Source organism: Bubalus bubalis, chromosome 6 (assembly GCF_019923935.1).
Source record: "Bubalus bubalis isolate 160015118507 breed Murrah chromosome 6, NDDB_SH_1, whole genome shotgun sequence".
NCBI lineage: Eukaryota > Metazoa > Chordata > Mammalia > Artiodactyla > Bovidae > Bubalus > Bubalus bubalis.
This window is the reverse complement of record NC_059162.1, coordinates 67,937,467-67,951,250: the sequence shown is the minus strand read 5'-3', so window position 1 is coordinate 67,951,250 and position 13,784 is coordinate 67,937,467. Positions and strand designations below refer to the sequence as shown.

Here is a 13,784-nt window from a genome sequence, read left to right as displayed (position 1 = left end):
TCTCCCATTGAGTAGGCAGCCTTTTTGTTTTATTGACAGTTTCCTTTGCTGTGCAAACACTTTTTATTTGATAAAGTCCCATTGTGTGTTTTTGCTTTTGTTTCCCTTGCCTGAGGAGAGATAGCCAAAGAAATATCGCTAAGAATGATATCAAAGAGTGTACTACCTATGCTTTTTTCTAGCAACTTTTTGGTTTCAGATCTTACATTTAGCTCTTTAATCTATTTTGAGTTTATTTTTATATATAGTATGAGAAACTAGTCCTGTTTAATTCTTTGCATATAGCTGTCCAGTTTTCCCAATACCATTTGTTGAAGAGGCTGTCATTTCCCCATTGTATATTCTTGTCTCCTTTGTTATAGATGAATCAACCATATAAATATAGATTCATTTTGGGGGTCTCTATTCTTTTCTATTGTTGTGTATGTTTTTGTACTAGTGATTACTATAGTTCTGTAGTATAGTTTAAGATCAGGGAGTATGATATCTCCAACTTTGTTCTCCCACCTTAAGATTTATTTGACTGTTATCATTAGTATCCTGACAGGGCTTGCATTGATCTGTAGGTTGCTTTGGGCTTCCCTAATAGCTCAGACAGTAAAGAACCTGCCTGCAACGTGGGTGACCTGGGTTCGATTTCTGGGTTGGGAAGATCCTCTAGAGAAAGGAGTGGCTACCCACTCCAGTATTCTTGCCTGGAGAATCCCATGGACAGAGGAGCCTGGTGAACTACAGTCCATGGGGTTGCAAAGAGTCTTTGGCTCAAATGGGTATTTTAATAACAGTAATTCTTTCAATTCGTGATCACAGTGGCCATCTTTTCATTTTTTGTGTGTTATCTTTATTTCTTTCATCAATGTCATGGTTTTCAAAGTACAGATTACTCACCTCCTTGACTAAATGTATTCCTAGGTATTTTATTCTTTTTGATGCAATTGTAAATGGGATTTATCTCTTAATTATCCCTCTCTGATAGTACATTGTTAGTGTATGGAAAAATAACAGATTTCTGTACACTGATTTTTTATCCTGCAGCTTTACTGGACTCATTTATTAATTTAAATAATTTATTAAATAACATATTTGATGGAGTCTATAGGGTTTCTATATGGGCTTCCCTGGTGGCTCAGAGGTTAAAGCATCTGCCTGCAATGCAGGAGATCTGAGTTCAATCCCTGGGTCAGGAATATCCCCTGGAGAAGGAAATGGCAACCCACTCCAGTATTCTTGCCTGGAGAATCCCATGGATGGAGGAGCCTGGTGGGCTACAGTCCGTGGGGTCACAAAGAGTTGGACATGACTGAGCGACTTCACTTCCACATAGGGTTTCTGCTATATCACATCTTTGGAAAATAGTGATAGTTTTATTCCTTCTTTCCAATTTTGATGCCTTTCATCTCTATCTTGTCTGATTGCTACAGCAAGGACTTCCATTCCTCATTTTGCCTAACTCTCTCTGTTTCCATATATGAAGTTTATTAGCTATGTCCTCCCAGTACTGAAAGAGAAACCTTATGTAGAAAGAGTCCCAGGGGGCCCAATGGCACAATTCCCCTGGTCTCCAGAGCTTGGTGCTCCAGTAGTATCTCCTGTGTGAGTTATTCTGCTGTGATTAGGCTGTAATTGCTGTGAGCCTGCTGGGGCATAGGGTTGTCCTCCAGGCTGGCTGTCTTCAAGGTCCAACTGCAACTGCTGTGAGCGGGCTGGGCCCCCCAGAACAAGAGCTGCTTTAGAGAGGTACCAGTGCTGGTGAAGCCAACTGCTGAGCAGGCTGGGACTCACCCTCCAGAATAGGAGTCACTTTATAGGGGCACCAGTGCCAGCCAGGGCTGTGTCCCAGGTTTGGTGGGTTGGTGGAAGGAGGCTTCTTTGAAAGGGCTGGCTGGGGTAGGTTCTCAGGAGAATGCCAGGACAGGGTGCATGGTGGTAGGTAGGTTAATGGAAAGTAACATAAATGGTGCCTACCAGCTCCAGGCCAGCTAGGTGGAAGGAAAGGGGAAAAAAGTCACCCACCAGTGCTTCTGTCCCCAGAGAAATTTCCACCATATCCCTGTATCTACCAGATCCAGCACATGCCCTAACAGTAACCAATGAATCTCCATCTCATATGACTGAGGTGCTTTGCAACTCACTGAGTATACACCAGGACTGGAGACAGTGAGCTTGTGAGAAAGCCCTTCAATTGCAGAGTCTCAGGTTCCCACATTCTTCTGACTCTCCCCAGCATAAGCCCTGCTGGTTTTCAAAGACAGATATTTTGGGGGCTCATTGTCCCAGTGCAGGTCCTGCAGGATGGGAAGCCCAGTGTGGGACTCAGATCCCTGCTCTTCGAAGAGGACCTCTGCCTGTAGTTCTGATATCCCTCCCACGTGTGTGTTGCTGCCCTAAGGCTGTGGGTTCTGACTAGACTGCACCTCTGCCCTGACTGCTTGTCTCTATGTGGACTTTTTTTATATTCTTAGTTGTAAAAGCCTGGTATCTGTTCTACTAGTCTTCAGGTCATTCTCAGAGATAGTTGTTCTGTGTATTTGTAGTTTTGTTGTGTCCATGAAAGAAGGTGAGCACAAAACCTTACTCTACCATGCTGATCCAGACTCCCTCTTTTTAAAATGTTATGCCCAAATAACCAGTGGATTGACTGGCTCTACAGTTTTTTGACATGAGCTTATTTTGTTTAACCTGTTCCAGTAATAGCCCAACATCTAATTTATGATTTAAACAAAATTAAGATTTTTTTTAGCCTTATAACATACCTTCTCCTCTTTGTATAATAGAAAGTAGGTGACTTTGAGGTGGCTGAAACGGTGCCTGACATATAGTAGATGCTCAAAAATGTTGTATGAATGAATGAACTCAAATCCAGGATAAAAAATAAAGAAAAAATCAGAATGAGGCTGTGATTAGTTTGTTTGTTTTCATATCCAACACTGCTTGGTAGTTTCCCAAGAATTGTTAATTGTCCATGTGACAAGAACTTTATATCCTTATGTCACCTGCTTCTACTCCCTACCCCCACCAGTTTTTGAAATAATTTTACCAGACCACCAGATGCACTCTTAGCTACTGAAGAATCTCTTGTCTGTCTCTTTAGCTTCTCCATAAATACACACATTTCTTCATTTGTTTTTGAGGCAATGCTGTGTGTGTAATCATGTGCAAATCTTTATTGAACACTTATGGAATGAGCCACCTGTTCTTACAAATTAGCCGAGTTCTCAAGAAGGCCCAAATTAGTGAATTAGTTGATGAAGGAAATTTGTTGCAGAGACAGCAGGCAGCTAAAGAATTTTTCATCTTGTCAAAAGTATTGTTAGTCTCATAGCTTGGCAAAGAGACAAGAAGATACCATTTTAAACAATTCTATAGTGACTTAGTACCTTCAGCTCACCAGAGAAGAAAATGAAATTGCTTGTCTTATCAGTTAAGAGAAGCTTGGCTGATCTCAGACCGGAAAGTTAACTAAGTTTTGTAGAAGTGGATAATCTTTTCTCAGTGATCGATGTAGCAAGAGTAGAACTGTGTTGCCAGGGGAGCTATGGGGAAATAGGTTTCATTGTTTTACTTGTACTTCTGGCTGAAAGCAATGCTGAACAAACCTTAGAAGTCACTTGGCCAGGTCTCATCCACGGAACGTGCAAGGCATCTAATGATTTCTACAGGCACTTTTTAAAAGTAATTACCAGTCTTTGTCAGTGAAACGGCCTTTCAGGTCCTCTCACAAGCATCCAGTTACTTGTTGAGTCATCAAAGCAATACAAACCCTCTGACATTCCTGCCTCCTCCTTTCACATTACAAATCCTGTTGCTGATTGACAGGCAGCAGCATCCATCACATATATTTCAAACACCCAGAGGCAGTGTTCTTATTTTCAGGGAAGCAGGGCTCTGCATGCAAGTTGCACAATAAGGGGCAACTCTAGACTGGACCCTGTCCTGATCCAGGGAACCCAACTGTACAGCTTGTCTCTGCTCACACCTTTGTGCGACTGTGAATTAGGTCACATTGCCTGGGCCTCACCGACACAGAGAAAAAGGGAAAACATCCTCCTGACTCCACATTTACAGAGATGCTGCCCAGATTTGTTTTCAGTCATGACCAGGGTGGGATCTTTTTCCTGTTCCACCTCTTTTTATTTTGGGGTCACACTGGTAATAATTTAAGAAAACCCATTAAAAATGAAAAACCTAAAGAAAAATAAACATATTCATAATATACATACTGTTACCATTTTGTATTTATCCTCTGGTTTTATACTTTTAGGAAATAATGAGTGGTCTGGTCATGTTCTTTGAGTATTTAATAGAGCAATTATGTTCTCTGACTATTTAGAACACTGAGTGGCTAGTAGAAGCAGTGGAGAAGGATATAAGGAAAATATTTGCTGTAAACAGACACCTTTTGCTTTGGCTCCATCCCTTCATTCTTTCTGGAGTTATTTTTCCACTCATCTCCAGTAGTATATTGGGCACCTACTGACCTGGGGAGTCCATCTTTCAGTGTCCTATCTTTTTGCCTTTTCATACTGTTCATGGGGTTATCAAGGCAAGAATACTGAAGTGGTTTGCCATTCCTTTCTCCAGTGGACCACATTCTGTCAGACCTCTCCACCCTGACCCGACCATCTTGGGTGGCTCCACACGGCATGGCTTAGTTTCATTGAGTTAGACAAGGCTCTGGTCCGTGTGATCAGATTGGCTAGTTGTCTGTGATTGTGGTTTCAGTCTGTCTGCCCTCTGATGCCCTCTCTCAGGGCCTACCGTCATACTTGGTTTTCTCTTACCTTGAATGTGGAGTATCTCTTCATGGCTGCTCCAGCAAAGCGCAGCCTCTGCTCCTTACCTCAGGCGTGGGGTGGCTCCTCTCGGCCTCACCTGTGCATGTGACAGCCCCCCACACTTGTGCGCCGTCACAGCTGCCAGGCTTGTGCACCATCGCAGCCAGATGGTCGACATCGAAATCAGATTGATTATATTCTTTGCAGCCAAAGATGGAGAAGCTCTATATAGTCAGCAAAAACAAGACCGGGAGCTGACTGTGGCTCAGATCATGAACTCCTCATTGCCAAATTCAGACTGAAATTGAAGAAAGTGGAGAAAACCACTAGACCATTCAGGTATGACCTAAATCAAATCCCTTATGACTATACAGCGGAAGTGAGAAATAGATTTAAGGGACTAGATCTGATAGACAGAGTGCCTGATGAACTATGGATGGAGGTTCGTGACATTGTACAGGAGACAAGAATCAAGACCATCCCCAAGAAAAAGATGTGCAAAAAAGCAAAATGGCTGTCTGAGGAGAACTTACAAATAGCTGTGAAAAGAAGGGAAGCGAAAATCAAAGGCGAAAACAAAAGATATACCCATTTGAATGTAGAATTCCAAAGAATAGCAAGGAAAGATAAGAAAGCCTTCCTCAGTGATCAATGCAAAGAAATAGAGGAAAACAATAGAATGGGAAAGACTAGAGATCTCTTCAAGAAAATTAGAGATGCCAAGGGAACATTTCATGCAAAAATGGGCTTGATAAAGGACAGAAATGGTAGGGACGTAACAGAAGCAGAAGATATTAAGAAGAGGTGGCAAGAATACACAGAAGAACTATACAAAAAAGATCTTCATGACCCAGATAATCACGATGATGTGATCATTCACCTAGAGCCAGACATCCTGGAATGTGAAGTCAAGTGGGCCTTAGAAAGCATCACTACGAACAAAGCTAGTGGAGGTGATGGAATTCCAGTTGAGCTTTTTCAAATCCTGAAAGATGATGCTGTGAAAGGGCTGCACTCAATATGCCAGCCAATTTGAAAAAGTCAGCAGTGGCCACAGGACTGGAAAAGGTCAGTTTTCATTCCAATCCCAAAGAAAGGCAATGCCAAAGAATGCTCACACTACCGCATAATTGCACTCATCTCACACGCTAGTAAAGTGATGCTTAAAATTCTCCAAGCCAGATTTCAGCAATATGTGATCAGTGAACTTCCAGATGTTCAAGCTGGTTTTAGAAAAGGCAGAGGAACCAGAGATCAAATTGTCAACATCTGCTGGATCATGGAAAAAGCAAGAGAGTTCCAGAAAAACATCTATTTCTGCTTTATTGACTATGCAAAGCCTTTGACTGTGTGGATCACAATAAACTGTGGAAAATTCTTAAAGATACGGAATACCAAACTACCTGACCTGCCTCTTGAGAAATCTGTATGCAGGTCAGGAAGCAGCAGTTAGAACTGGATATGGAACAACAGACTGATTCCAAATAGGAAATGGAGTTCGTCAAGGCTGTATATTGTCACCCTGTTTATTTAATTTATATGCAGAGTACATCATGAGAAACGCTGGGCTGGAAGAAGCACAAGCTGCAATCAAGATGGCCAGGAGAAATATCAATAACCTCAGATATGCAGATGACACCACCTTTATGGCAGAAAATGAAGAAGAACTAAAGAGCCTCTTGATGAAAGTGAAAGAGGAGAGTGAAAAAATTGGCTTAAAGCTCAACATTCATAAAATGAAGATCATGGCATCTGGTCCCATCACTTCATGGGAAATAGATGGGGAAACAGTGGAAACAGTGGCTGACTTTATTTTTGGGGGCTCCAAAATCACTGCAGATGGTGACTGCAGCCATGAAATTAAAAGATGCTTACTCCTTGGAAGGAAAGTTATGACCAACCTAGATAGCATATTGAAAAGCAGAGACATTACTTTGCCAACAAGGGTCCATCTAGTCAAGGCTACGGTTTTTCCAGGTGTCATGTATGGATGTGAGAGTTGAACTATAAAGAAAGCTGAGTGCTGAAGAATTTATGCTTTTGAACTGTGGTTTTGGAGAAGACTCTTAAGAGTCCCTTGGACTGCAAGGAGATCCAACCAGTCCATCCTAAATGAGACCAGTCCTGGGTGTTCATTGGAAGGACTGATGTTGAAGCTGAAACTCCAATACTTTGGCCACTGATGCACAGAGCTGACTCATTTGCAAAGACCCTGATGCTGGGAAAGATTGAGGACAGGAGGATAAGGCGACGACAAAGGATGAGATGGTTGGATGGCATCACCAACTCAATGGGCATGGGTTTGTGTGGACTCCGGGAGTTGGTGATGATCAGGGAGGCCTGGCGTAGTATGGTTTATGGGGTCGCAAAGAGTCAGACATGCCTGAGTAACTAAACTGATACCTTTGTCTTTTTTGTCCAATCTCTTGGGTAATAAAATGTTCATCATTTAATAAATGATAATTGAATGCCTACGATGTACCAAGGACTGCTTTGAATACTGAAAACAATGCAGTGAATAATGTAAAAATGCCTTTGTAGATGTTATAATCCTCATAAAGTAAACAGGAAAGGATGAAAGCACTCAATGCAAAGCTGGAAACTTCCGTAAATAATTTTCAGCCAAACTGTTTTAATTAAGTACTTTCAGGACCTCATATCAGGAACGTTTTGAGTGATGATGTGTTAAATTCATAATCAGGAATTTGTATATTATTTGTTGTGTCTAAAATAGTGGATTACATAAAAATGAGCTAGTCATATCAGTCTTATTTCTAGATGGTGTTTTATAGTCTTTTGACAGTTATTTAAGCCTGCACATAGAATTTATCATAACTTGAGCCATATCTATGCAGTTCATAGAATCTCAAAGATAGAAAAGACTTGAATGTTATATGGTTCACCCTCTCTGTTTTTACCTGCTCTACACTCTGAGTGGCTGAATCCTCTCCCCAGCATATTAAACTGTGATTATTCACTTCTCATTGAAATCTTTAGGCACAGGAAGTTCTCTGCTTCCTGGGGCAACCTATTCTTCCAGCCACTAGCTCTAGTTTTAAAAATGATCTTCCTTCTATGAATCTGAAATCCACAACCAAGAGGGTCTTCTGTTGAAAGTCATGTGCAAGTCTCAGGAACTGTCTCAGGCAGTGAAGTTGAGGCTCCAGGAGCAGATTTCTTTCTCAGGCATCAGAGGTCAAGTAACCAGGAAGAGCCCTGAAAGTGTCCAGGTGCTAGATTCTCTCCATAAAACAAGTGAGGAAGATCATGGAGGGAGTAAGGAAACACCAGTGGGGTATGGAAGCGCTAGGCCTGAGGTCATCTGGCTTTGGCATCTGCCACTCCTTTGTCTGCAGAGCTGACTTTATCTGTTCAATTAGTCGGAAAGGTGGCACCTTCCTCCCTCACTGGTCTGCGTGTGGCCTGCCTCACACTGTGAAAGTGAAGTCACTCAGGCGTGTCCGACTCTTTGTGACCCTGTGGACTATAGCCCGCCAGGCTCCTCTGTCCAGGGGATTCTCCAGGCAAGAATACTGGAGTAGGTTGCCATTTCCTTCTCCAGGGGATCTTCCTGACCCAGGGATCGAACCTAGGTCTCCCACATTGCAGGCAGACGCTTTAACCTCTGAGCCACCAGGGAAGCCGCCTCACACTGTATCCCAAGGCAAAAGAGTTGATCTTTTAAGCTCCATCTGGACTTCTCTTTGGTCAAAGGTATCTGAATAGCTGAGTTATTTTAGTGGAAACTCTGAATATGGAATTGCAGTTTGAAGTAGCCCAAATATCTATTTTTATAGCAGAGAAGAGCCTCTAACATGCAGTGTATGTCTTGGAGAAGCCAGTGATGAAACATCTTGGTTTAAGCCATAACAAATGTTAATCTTGATGTGCAGGGGAAATTAAATTCCATTATAATTATCATTGGAAAGATATCTTTCTTAGGTTTCTTTTCAACATCCATGACAAACACACTAACAATTTCAGTGTAAAAATAGAACAATTGAGTTTTTTCTCCATCTTGTGTTTTTAATGACACCTTAACACTATGGTCATATCCATTTATGTCCTTTGTGGCCAATTAGGAGAAGGGAAGACTATTCATTAATTGCATCATTGATTCACTCACCAAACATATTGAGAACCTAGACTGTATCAGACACTATCATTGTGCTGAGGATTCACAGACCAAACATACAGAGCATTCTCCCATCCCCCAAAGGAGCTCAAGGAGATAGACAAATAAAAAAGTTATTTTAGAGAAATGCACAAGAATATGAAAAACATCTACAAGGCATGTTCCAGAGGACAAATCAGAATCACTTATTAATAGAAAAAGAAAGGGTAGGACATTCTGGGCATCATTGGCTTGTGTGTTATCTGATGGTAGTGGAGAGCCACTGAAGGGCTTGGAGGAAGGGAATAATAATAGAACATTTTTATTTGGGAGCAATCATTCCAACTACGGGGGGTAGAAACAATTAAACAGGAATAAGACTAAAACAAAGAGGGCACATGGGACCAAGAGTGGATCGCCATCTGTTTAATTCCAGTGAGAGCCTAAAATGAAGTAGTAGAATGTAGGTGGATTGGGGTAGACTAGGTTAGAAGATATCAAGGAGAGAGTTTGATGATAACAAAATATAGGAGTGGGGACAGTTACAAAAGTAACTCAGGTTTCTGACTCAGAGTGTTAAGGGGGTGATGGTGCCCCCACCGCATAGGTGAGGAATCGTGAAGCACAGCACACTGATGTAGACCTACAGGGAAAAGGCTGTGAGCCAAGGAGTGTTCACCAATCATAATATTCATGCACCAGGATCTGGGAACCTTTCTTTAGGTATGGAAGCCCAGGCTCAGTGGCATGGTGGACTATGTGATGAATAGCTGATATCTTTTCTTTGAAGCATTGGTTTTCATTTTTTAAATAAGAGCTCCTGGTTAAAAGTTGTATGTCAGATCCCATATGGGGACTCTAAGATCTAATTTTACATAAGGACTCCAAGGCACAGGGGCTAGCCAAGATTCTGAGAAGATATCAAATAAAAATCTTGGAACCTATGGAAAGCAATTTTCATAATTAGGAGGAACACAGAACCCCATATATCATCGTTAGTCTGAGACAAGGAACAGAAGGTTGGAAGGGGGAGGACAGTTTCTTTAAACAGGGAACAGGTGGCCAGCGTAGTCAGGGCCAGCTCGGGAAACCTTAGGCAACTTTGCTCAAAGAGTTTCTCTGCTTCTCCCCTAGAGACTGTCAGATGCAGTGGAGAACAGGATTATTAGCTATATGGCAAGGGATATTTTTCTTCATGATGGTGTTTTTATTCTTACAGCAACACAGGGAAAAGCCAAGGGATACAACTTAATGGAACCCACAGACACTATAGAAAATGAAACGTTTTTGTATCTCCTGGTAAACCAAAGTTTTATGTCACAGAATGTCCAAAAAGAAATTTGGCTTTCATTTAAATTGCTTCCTGAAAAGTTAATTGTTTGCTCCCAATCCATAATTGATGATAGCCTTTTCCCTTGCTGCAGTTAGACCAAGGACTCTTGGCAGCCTCATGCTGTGGAAGCCAGACACAAACAGGTAATAATGCCCCCAAGAAGAGCCGAAATATTAGTCTCCTGAGACACAGGCTGTGCACATTTCTCTGACTTAAGAAAGAGACATAAGTCACACCTTAGAGCCTGTCTTATAGAACTTAGTTTCATAAAAGTTGTCTAATAGCTCTGGAATGTACAGATAACATGTTAAAGAAAGGCGAGAAGGATGAGCTCTGAGAAGCCTGATTAACCCTTTCCACAGTAGTCATGGAAATGAGACTATTCTCATAGCAGAACAGTAGGTTTGCATGTGTAACGAATTCCCTTTAGTCTCTTGATAGAGAGATTAAAAAATGATTGATAGGTTCAGTTCAGTTCAGTTCAGTTGCTCAGTCATGTCCGACTCTTTGTGACCCCATGAATCGCAGCAGGCCAGGCCTCCCTGTCCATCACCAACTCCCGGAGTTCACTCAGACTCACGTCCATCGAGTCAGTGATGCCATCCAGCCATCTCATCCTCTGTTGTCCCCTTCTCCTGCCCCCAATCCCTCCCAGCATCAGAGTCTTTTCCAATGAGTCAACTCTTCGCATGAGGTGGCCAAAGTACTGGAGTTTCAGCTTTAGCATCATTCCTTCCAAAGAACATCCAGGGCTGATCTCCTTCAGAATGGACTGGTTGGATCTCCTTGCAGTCGAAGGGGCTCTCAAGAGTCTTCTCCAAAACCACAGTTCAAAAGCCTCCAATTCTTCGGCACTCAGCTTTCTTCACAGTCCAACTCTCACATCCATACATGACCACTGGAAAAACCATAGCCTTGACTAGGTAATGTGAAGTGAAGTTGCTCAGTCGTGTCCAACTCTTTGCGAGCCCATGGACTGTAGCCTATCAGGCTCCTCCATCCATGGGATTTTCCAGGCAAGAGTGCTGGAGTGGATTACCATTTCGTTCTGCAGGGGATCTTCCTGACCCAGGAATTGAACCCGGGTCTCCCGCATTGCAGGCAGACGCTTTATCATCTGAGCCACCAACCATAGCCTTGACTACGTAGATACATGTAAATAGATTGGTGATACATAAATATAGAGATAAATCTGTACATAAATAGATGTATTTCTCTCCCTCTCCATATGTGTATGCTGCTGCTGCTGCTAAGTCGCTTCAGTCATGTCCGACTCTGTGCGACCCCATAGACTGCAGCCCACCAGGCCCCCCCGTCCCTGGGATTCTCCAGGCAAGAACACTGGAGTGGGTTGCCATTTCCTTCTCCAATGCATGAAAGTGAAAAGTGAAAGTGAAGTCCCTCAGTCCTGTCCGACTCCCAGCGACCCCATGGACTGCAGCCCACCAGGCTCCTCTGTCCGTGGGATTTTCCAGGCAAGAGTACTGGAGAGGGGTGCCATTCCATATGTATATACCTATATCTATATATATAATGTGTATTTTTCTGAATCTACCATCCACAATCATTTTTCTGGAGGCCAGAAGCTCCATTATTTATCTAGGAGGATAAGTAAGGCCAAAAACTCCATTACTTATCTAGTGCTCCATTACTCCATTATGGATCTAGGAGGCTCTCTAGCCCAGGAGGAGTGTCCCTTCCCACTGTAACCACAAAAATTCTACCATCTTCCGCGTCCCATTCATGCCCCTATTCCTCGTCTCTCCTTCATGGAGTCCTTTCCTGATCACTATGAATGTCCTTGATTCCCTTCTCCCCCATCTATTTAGAGTCTATAACATAACACAATGTCATCATCCACTCTGACAAGTTGCACTTCAATGGTTACTCTCTCCTCCTCCCTAGACTAGACGTGAACAGGTTCCGAGCTTACGTCTTCGTTCCCACAATGTCTAGCACAGAGCAGCCCATGCAGTGCCTCCTGACTGAGCAGCAGCTGCCAACAGCAGCAGTAGAAAGGAAGAAGGAAAGAAGGAAAAGAGAAAAAAAAAACATATTTCTATCTATATGGTTCAAAGGTTAAAACTGCATCTATATAAAGTTCTTATTGTCCTTTGTTGATTTGATACAAAATTATTCAAATATGATGGCCATTTTTTTAATTAATTAATTTGTTATTGAAAGATAATGGCTGTACAGAATTTTGTTGTTTTCTGTCAAACCTCAACATGAATCAGCCATAAGGTATACATATATCCCCTCTCTTCTGAACCTCCCTCCCATCTCCCTCCCCATCCCGCCCCTCTAGGTTGATACAAACTCAAATAGGTTTGAGTTTCCTGAGCCATATAGCAAATTCCCATTGGCTATCTATTTTACCTATGTAAGTTTCCATGTTACTCTTTCCATACATCTCACCCTCTCCTCCCCTCTCTCCATGTCTATAAGTCTATTCTCTATGTCTGTTTCTCCATTGTTTCCCTGTAAATAAATTCTTAAGTACCATTTTTCTAGTTTCCGTATATACAATATGTATCTTTCTCTTTCTGACTCACTTCGCTCTGTATAATAGGTTCTAGGTTCATTCACCTCATTAGAACTGACTGAAATGTGTTCCTGTTTATGGCTGAGTAGTATTCCATTGTGTATATGTACCATAACCTCTTTATCCATTCATCTATCAATGGACATCTAGGTTACTTCCATGTTCTAGCTATTGTAAATAGTGCTGCAATGAACAATGGGATACATGTGTCTCTTTCAATTTTGGTTTCCTCGGGGTATATGCCTAGGAGTGGGATTGCTGGGTCATATGGTGGTTTTATTCCTAGTTTTTTAAGGAATCTCCATACCATCTTCCATAGTGGCTGTATCAATTTACTTTCCCACCAATAGTGCAAGAGCGTTCCCTATTCTCCACACCCTCTCCAGCACTTATTGTTTGTAGACTTTTTGATGATGGCCATTTTGACTTGTGTGAGGTGATATGTCATTGTAGTTTTGATTTGCATTTCTCTAATATTGAATGATGTTGAGCATCTTTTCATGTGTTTGTTAGCCATTTGTATGTCTTCTTTGGAGAAATGTCTGTTTAGGTCTTTTTCCCACTTTTTGATTGGATCGTTTGTTTTTCTGGTATTGAGTTGTATGAGCTGCTTGTATATTTTGGATATTAATCCTTTGTCAGTTGTTCATTTGCTATTATTTTCTCCCATTCTGAGGGTTGTCTTTTCACCTTGCTTATAGTTTCCTTTGTTGTGCACAAGTTTTTAAGTTTTATCAGGTCCCACTTGTTTATGTTTGTCTTTATTTCCATTACTCTAGGGGGTGGGTCATAGAGGATCTTACTTTGATTTATGTCATCGAGTGTTCTGCCTATGTTTTCCTCTAAGAGTTTTATAGTTTCTGGTCTTACATTTAGGTTTTTAATCCATTTTGAGTTTATCTTTGGGTTTGGTGTTAGGAACTGTTCTAATTTCATTCTTTTACATGTAGTTGTCCAGTTTTCCAAGCACCATTTATTAAAGAGGCTCTCTTTTCCCCATTGTATATCCTTGCCTCC

General features: G+C 41.8%; 1 protein-coding gene across 1 annotated transcript in view; it reads left to right on the top strand.

Annotated features, from left to right (window-relative positions):
- Positions 1 to 13,784, top strand: part of ST6GALNAC3 (ST6 N-acetylgalactosaminide alpha-2,6-sialyltransferase 3) — a 610,381-nt gene that overhangs the window by 517,777 nt on the left and 78,820 nt on the right. The gene's annotated exons all lie outside the window — the stretch shown is intronic.